Below are 6,957 nucleotides of genomic sequence, written 5' to 3'. Positions count from 1 at the left end.
CTGCTGGTGGCTCGAATAGAGACTCTTAAGGGTTTTCTATAGGGTCATCAGTAATCTTACATATACACACCCGTGTTGGTCACACAAATACTCAAAAGGTTTTCTATAGGTTCACCAGTATCCTTACACATATACACCTGTGTTGGTGGCTTATACAGAGACTCACAAGGTTTTCTATAAGGTCACCAGAAACCTTTACGTACACACCCGTCGGTGGCTCACATAAGGCTTAATTGAGTTTGAGTATCAAACTCTATATTCAAATTCACATAAAAAATGAGTATACAATGAACTCTTAAATAAACTTTTACTAGTTTGGATGAGCCACTTGTTAGCACCTGTTTTGAGATGCTCGATCAATCTTGATGCGGCTTCTCTTTAGATCCTCCGATCTTTGAAGTAGATCTTCTTCACACTACAAGAAATATGGTTTTTACCGACGAAATTAATTTTCGTAGGTAAAAGTCATCTCTACCTACGAAAATTTTCGTACGTAAAGGGAGTTTTCAAATTTTCCATCTTTCTAAAAACGAAAAGTTTACTTTTACCAACGAAAGTTAGTAAATGTCATATTTACCTACGAAAATTGTCGTAGGTAAAGGGTGTTTTCAATTTTTTTGTATTAAATATTTTTACTTAAGAAATGTGGGTAAAAGCCATGTTTACCTACGAATATTTTCGTAGCTAAAAGGTATTTTCGGTAAATGTCATCTTTCCCTACGCCAATTTTTGTAGGTAAAGGGTGTTTTCAAAATTTCAACATACAATCAAATGAAAAGTTTATTTTTACCTAGTAAAAGTCATCTTTACCTACGAATTTTTTTAAAGGGAAAAGGTGTTTTGAATTTCATCTTTCCCTACGACAATTTTTGTAGGTAGAGGGTGTTTTCAATTTTTCAAAATACAAACAAACGAAAGATTACTTTTACCTATGAAATGCAATCTGGTAGGTAAAACCCATCTTTACCTATAAAAGTTGTCGTAGGTAAAGTGTGTTTTCAATTTTTGACAAAATAAAAAATTGAAAAGTTTACTTTTACGTACCAATGGTTTCGTAGGTAAAAAAACCATCTACGAAACTTTTACCTACGATTATTTTCGTAGGTAAAAACTTTTATGAGAGAGTTCTAGATGAGGCTTTTACCTACGAAACGTGTATGGGACTTTCAAAAAACATTTATCAGCCTTTTACCTATAAAATGTTTCGTAGGTAAACACCTTTGCCTACGAAAATACCTACGAAATATTTCGTAAGTAAAAGTCTTTTTTTTTTTTTTTTGTAACTACACATTTTTCAGCTCGAAATTCCTGATCTATACCTGTTACAATATACTTCATCATATTCTTCCTGATATACACTTGTTATATAATATATTTCATCATATTCACATTCACATCCATCTAAACTCAAATTACGTAAATCCATTCAAACATAAACTACATTCATCCAAACATAAACTACATCCATCCAAACACAAATTATCTTATCCACATGACATTCATCCACACATAAATACATATAAGTTTAACATCATAAATAAAATACAAAAAATTATTCATAGCGTTAGAGAATTGAGAATAGGTTAAGGTTTAGGTTTAAGAAATCGGGTTCGGGTTAGAGATCGGGTTTTCAAGTCTAAGTTTAGGTTTATGTTAAGGAGTTGAGATTAGGATTAAATGTAGGTTTAGGTTTAGGGATTTGGGAATACATTTAGGTTTTAGGTTTAGGTTTAGGTTTTAGGTTATAAGTTAAGGTTTAAGTTTTAGGTTTAGGTTAAGGATAAGGTTAGGTTATAGGATATAAGTTTAGGTTATAGGTTATAGGTTAAGGTTTAGCTCATAGGTTTTGGTTTAGGTTATAGGTTTAAGTTATAAGTTATAGCTTTAGAGAATTGAGAATAGGTTAAGGTTTAGGTTTAGGAAATCGGGTTCGGGTTCAGGATCGGGTTTAGGTTTGGGTTTTCAAGTTTAGGTTTAGGTTAGGGACTTGAGATTAGGATTAGGTGTAAGTAGGTTTAGGGATTTAAGAATACATTTATGTTTTAGGTTTAGGTTTAGGTTTAGGTTTTAGGTTATAGGTTAAGGCTTAGGTTTTAGGTTTAGGTTAAAGTTAAGGTTAGGTTATAGGATATAAGTTTAGGTTATAGGTTATACATTAAGGTTTAACTCATAGGTTTTGGTTTAGGTTAGGGTTATAGGTTTAAGTTTAGTTTAAGATTTACGTTTAGGTTATAGGTTTAGGTTATAACACTACAAGAAAAGGGGGCTTTAGCCTCAGTTTTAGCAACCGAGGCTGAAATGACTTTTATAGCCTCAGTTCTTCAAGTGAGGCTAAAAGAACCTTTAATTTTAGCTTCAGTTTTCTCGAAATGAGGCTAAATCAAAATTTTAGCCTCCATTGTTTCTAACTGAGACTAAATCCAAATTTTAGCCTCAGTTGCCTCCAATTGAAGCTAAATCCATTTTTAACCTTAGTTCTCAATAACTGAGGCTAAAGCCTTTAACCACGGGAGTTGTAGTCTCAGTTTAGGTAATTGAGGCAAAATTGAGACTAAAGATAGATTTAGCCTTTGTTGGCATCAACTGGGGCTAAATTCAATTTTTAACATCATTTAGCAATAACCGAGGCTAAATCTAGTTTCTATCAACAAAAGCTAACAATATTATAATCAACCAATGATTGAACTGTGCATGTTTCACCCATTTAACATCCATCAAGACAACAATCAGCACAATACCAACAAAACAATTAATCGTATATTTAAAGTTTTCAAAACAAACACACTGCCATTGCTGTTGTTGCTGTACATCCAGGATTTCTGTCATTGCTGCTGCTGCCGCTGCTGCTGGCTTCATTGAGAGAATTTTTCCTTGGTTGTGTTTTTTCAGGAATTGCACATATATCTAGATTGTTGCCTGAGACTCGTGGTCGTCTTCTCCTCGGTTGTATGCTTAGAAAGCCTGAAAACTCTCCATATCAAATTCTGCAATAGACTGGAGGCGGTGTTTCGAGGGGTAGCTAAAGGCTCACTCCAAAGACTACGTACAATGTTTGTGGGAGCTACCTAAGCTGGAGAGTATTTGTGGTGAGGTGTGCCTGCCGGCATTGGAGAAACTGAGAGTGAGTGGATGTCCGAAGCTGAATAATCGTCCTCTTCAAGTTCCCTGTGACAATGCTGCTGCTTCTACCACCACTGTTGGGGGGGTTCTCTAAAGGTGGAAGGCGATTTGGTGTGGTGGGCCAGCCTCAAGTTGGAAGGAGACAACATCAAGGACTATGTCCACTTCAAAGAACGGCGCCCTTTCATCAGGTGTTGATGATTCTTCTTTACACTGGAATGGATCCTCTCTCTCTTATTTGTGTGTAGACATGTTTGTTAGCTTCTGACCATAAAGCTGCTGGTGTGAAAGTCCATCTTTCTATATTGAAGAGCATTCAATTGTCATAGAAGAAAGGAGTATTGGTAAAAAGTTATAAAACATACAGAACCATTTGAAATTGAAGAATAACTACAGAGTCAACAGTAAAATAGATACCAAAGCAAGAAAATCATGAATGCGGGATTCCTTCATAGCATCTGTTGCATTTTTCACCAATGCTTGGCCAAAATATTCAATAGTAATCATCAACAGAAGTAACTGAGCATTGTAGCTTAACAACCAACTGTAAACATGCCCAGTAAGAAATCTAAATATTACAGAAAGAAACTAACCATTCTTATGTTTTCTAGTGAGATGCACCCATTCTTATTTGGCTCCAATAGTGCAAATTGCTCTTTCATATAAAAAAGCAGATTTGGTTTAAATGTGTATAAAAAATTTGTATAACGAAATGAAATCTAAGTATGTTACATAATCAGTGAACTAAGTTTCTTTGTAGTCATCAGATTTGGTTAAAATGTGTATAAAAAATTTAAAAAGAAGGAGAAGAAGGTGATGCAGTAATGCAAACTTGAAGAACCAGAAAAGAGCAAGGCCTCAAATTTGAAAGAAGGATTATGCTTCAAAAGAACCTAATTATAATTTTACGTAATAAATGTTTCCCCCACCCACCTCCAATCTATGTATAAAGAACTTTGTTTTTTTCAAACAATACCCATCCCGGGCATAAGCTGCACATTTGTGCTAAACACATTGAAATAGCTGGTTGGGTAAAATCTAAGTTCATGGTCTTGTTCATTTACAAGCACCATCCACATTCTAACTACATAGTTCTAGGCAAATTCCTATTTAACTAGAAACATTTTTTTTTCTATATGTACGCATGTATAATCTCACATCACGCAACAAATGGCTAGGACAAGGTTATGGAGACGATGATTGTATCTTCTGAGTTTTGACAATAACATATAACCCATACAGAGATGTTTGCATTTGGATTCTCAAGGTTTGTAGTGTCTAACACTGAGTCTCCATGTCAGCTACATACAAGTAGAACATTTAGTAACTACTTGGATGCAAGTTTGTACATGAATTGAGATTCAGGTCGTTAAGCTCTGGGCAATTCAGATAAAGGGCCTGCAATGCACAAATCAATAGTGCCAATCCCCAAAAGAAATCAATGCTGAATGGAAAACAAACTACATCAAGAATTTACTCTATATATATATATATATATATATATATAGAGAGAGAGAGAGAGAGAGAGAGAGAGAGAGAGAGAGAGAGAGAGAGAGAGAGTCATGCTCACCTGCGCACATACGCACCTTTGCACACGTGTCATGGGTGTCTGATCTGAACGGTTCATGTGATGAAGAATCCCATGAAACCCAATGTGACAAATTTTCACCCTGATCTAAAATTCTGGTGGGCCATAGCAAAGAGAAACGCAAATCAAGGGAGGAAATTGTTTTCATTTTTCATGGCGCATCAAAGTTTTAGATCAAAGTAAAACTTGGGCCTGGGGGGTTTCACGAGGTGTTGCTTCACATGAATGGTTCAGATTTTGGATCCACATCACGTAGGATGGGTTCTTAAAAAAGTTCGCACCAGTTCGTGCGAACTAGTGCGCAGGTGAGTATTTCCCGAGATATATATATATATATATATACATAAAGGGAGAGAGCAGGGAAGGATGAGCAGAGATAGTTTCTAACAGGAGATCAGAGTCACATGTACTACTAATAGCTAAGAAGCAATTGCACCAAATAAGAAAAATGGCCAACTCACACCACCTGTTTATAAGAAGTGCTCTCCTAAGGATTCCAATTGCAGAACAAGAAATAGTAGCATTTCAGCTTGATCCATGTACCAGAACTGGCTACTTAAGAAAACAACATGGATTTTCTCCCCTGTTCCCTATTTTTCTATGTTAGGCATTTTATGTCCAGTCCATTTAAATCAAATGCAATTGTTACCCTGACCTAATTTTGCAGCTATATTATTAAAGGTTGTGTATGTTATTTAACCATGTGTGATCGTTCTTATCCGAAGAAACTTGCTTTTCAATACCTAGAAGACCTCAAAAACGAATTTGAGAAAGTCAATGGGAGTCAAATAAAAATTGCTGCCAGGCCCTATGCTTTTATTAAATTTGGTATGTCTTCTACACCTATTGTTCTGAATAGAGCTAGCCCAACCAGCTCAAAATCCAAGCCAAAGACAACCCTAGGTCTAGCCTGTTGACAGCCCTATCAGTATAATTCACTAAGACTTGTTCCAACTTCCAACACAGTCCGGTTTTGGAACATGAATTACTCAGCGACTTGTTTCTTTGACCACTAAAACACTTTCTTTTACCATCGCCCACCAAAACCAAGTAGACTCCCTTCTGCAAATAGATGGTTAAGAAAAATATAAAACAGTTGATGCATCCCGGCGATGATCAAGGAAAAGCACTTGGCTAGTTCAAAACTCTCCGCTTTCAAGTTAATTGCATCACCAGTGGTCAACTTTCAATTGAAAAAAATGTCAAAGGTTGGTGGCTAGGATCTTTCATCTAGAAGATTTTTAGGGATGGACTATCCACTGTAGGGTTAATTATATCAGTGGCACAAAACCTTGGGCAGGCCTCAAGGTTTTGTTCCCTTGGTGTCTCCCATGAGAGTTTCTAATCATTCGGATCATTTGTATGTGCGGTTAGAATAATGTTTCTCACCTTATGGACGGAGTGGATTTACACCAAAAAAATATTTCGGTGATCCCCACAGAGATTGGATGTTTTACGGAGCTGCGTAAAACAAGTGTGGTGGACGATTCTGGTACTTTTCTTTCCGACCGTCCTCTATCCATTTTCTTCAATATCAGCCGTCCATCTCCACTTACCCTCTCATATCTGCCACGTGTCGAATACATCTGGCTTTCCACTTCCTTTCCAGCAAAAGGCAGAAGCTTCTCTGTCTCTCGTTCTTAGCTGCTCTTGCAGGCCTCCGAATTTTAGATCGTCAAAACCTCTGGTAATTTCTTCGAATTTTTTGATTTTTCTATTTAAATTTCCATTTTCTGAAAAAAAAAAATCGCGATTTCTCTCTTTTTATGCGATGATATGAAACGAATATCTGGAGAAAAAAGGAAAAAAAATCGTGCAATTTTTGTCTGTCGATTTCTCGATTCATTCAAAACCCTATAAATCACAAAAGCCTGAAATATCTGTCGCATTTTCTTCTCTATTTGGACTATCCTTGACGAATAGGAAGTAGGATTTTATTTCAATTTCATCAGACTCCGTGTTCCATACCAAAACTCGAATTCTCATTTTTCTAGGGTTTCTGTAGATGCGGATTTCGTCCAGCGGTCTGTAAGGTTATTGAAATAGGGAGGAACCCAAATTCTGCGCTTGCGGTGTAACGCCCTGAAATTCGGGGGTCGAGCACAACTCAGCTCCCGAGTTTCAAAACATCACTTATGCAACCTATGTAATGATGGATGTATGTTGTCTGTAATAGTGCACAAAACATGGAATATATTAAGCCAAATTGCAAACATAATTCAAGGATAAGTGAAAGTCGCAAGCGGTAG

The 6,957-nt window shown here is 36.4% G+C and overlaps 1 long non-coding RNA gene across 1 annotated transcript; it reads right to left on the bottom strand.

Annotated features, from left to right (window-relative positions):
• Nucleotides 1–2,663: 2,663 nt before the first annotated feature.
• LOC131252108 (uncharacterized) lies at nt 2,664–3,863 on the bottom strand. The gene is made up of 2 exons (XR_009174188.1): nt 3,538–3,863; nt 2,664–3,420 (listed from the first exon to the last, which is right to left on the bottom strand). It is a non-coding gene; the product is annotated as an uncharacterized LOC131252108 (long non-coding RNA).
• Nucleotides 3,864–6,957: the final 3,094 nt, after the last annotated feature.

The sequence above is a fragment of the Magnolia sinica genome, chromosome 7 (assembly GCF_029962835.1).
Source record: "Magnolia sinica isolate HGM2019 chromosome 7, MsV1, whole genome shotgun sequence".
Classification (NCBI taxonomy): domain Eukaryota; kingdom Viridiplantae; phylum Streptophyta; class Magnoliopsida; order Magnoliales; family Magnoliaceae; genus Magnolia; species Magnolia sinica.
The sequence above is the reverse complement of the archived record's forward strand: the minus strand, read 5'-3'. Positions and strand labels throughout refer to the sequence as shown.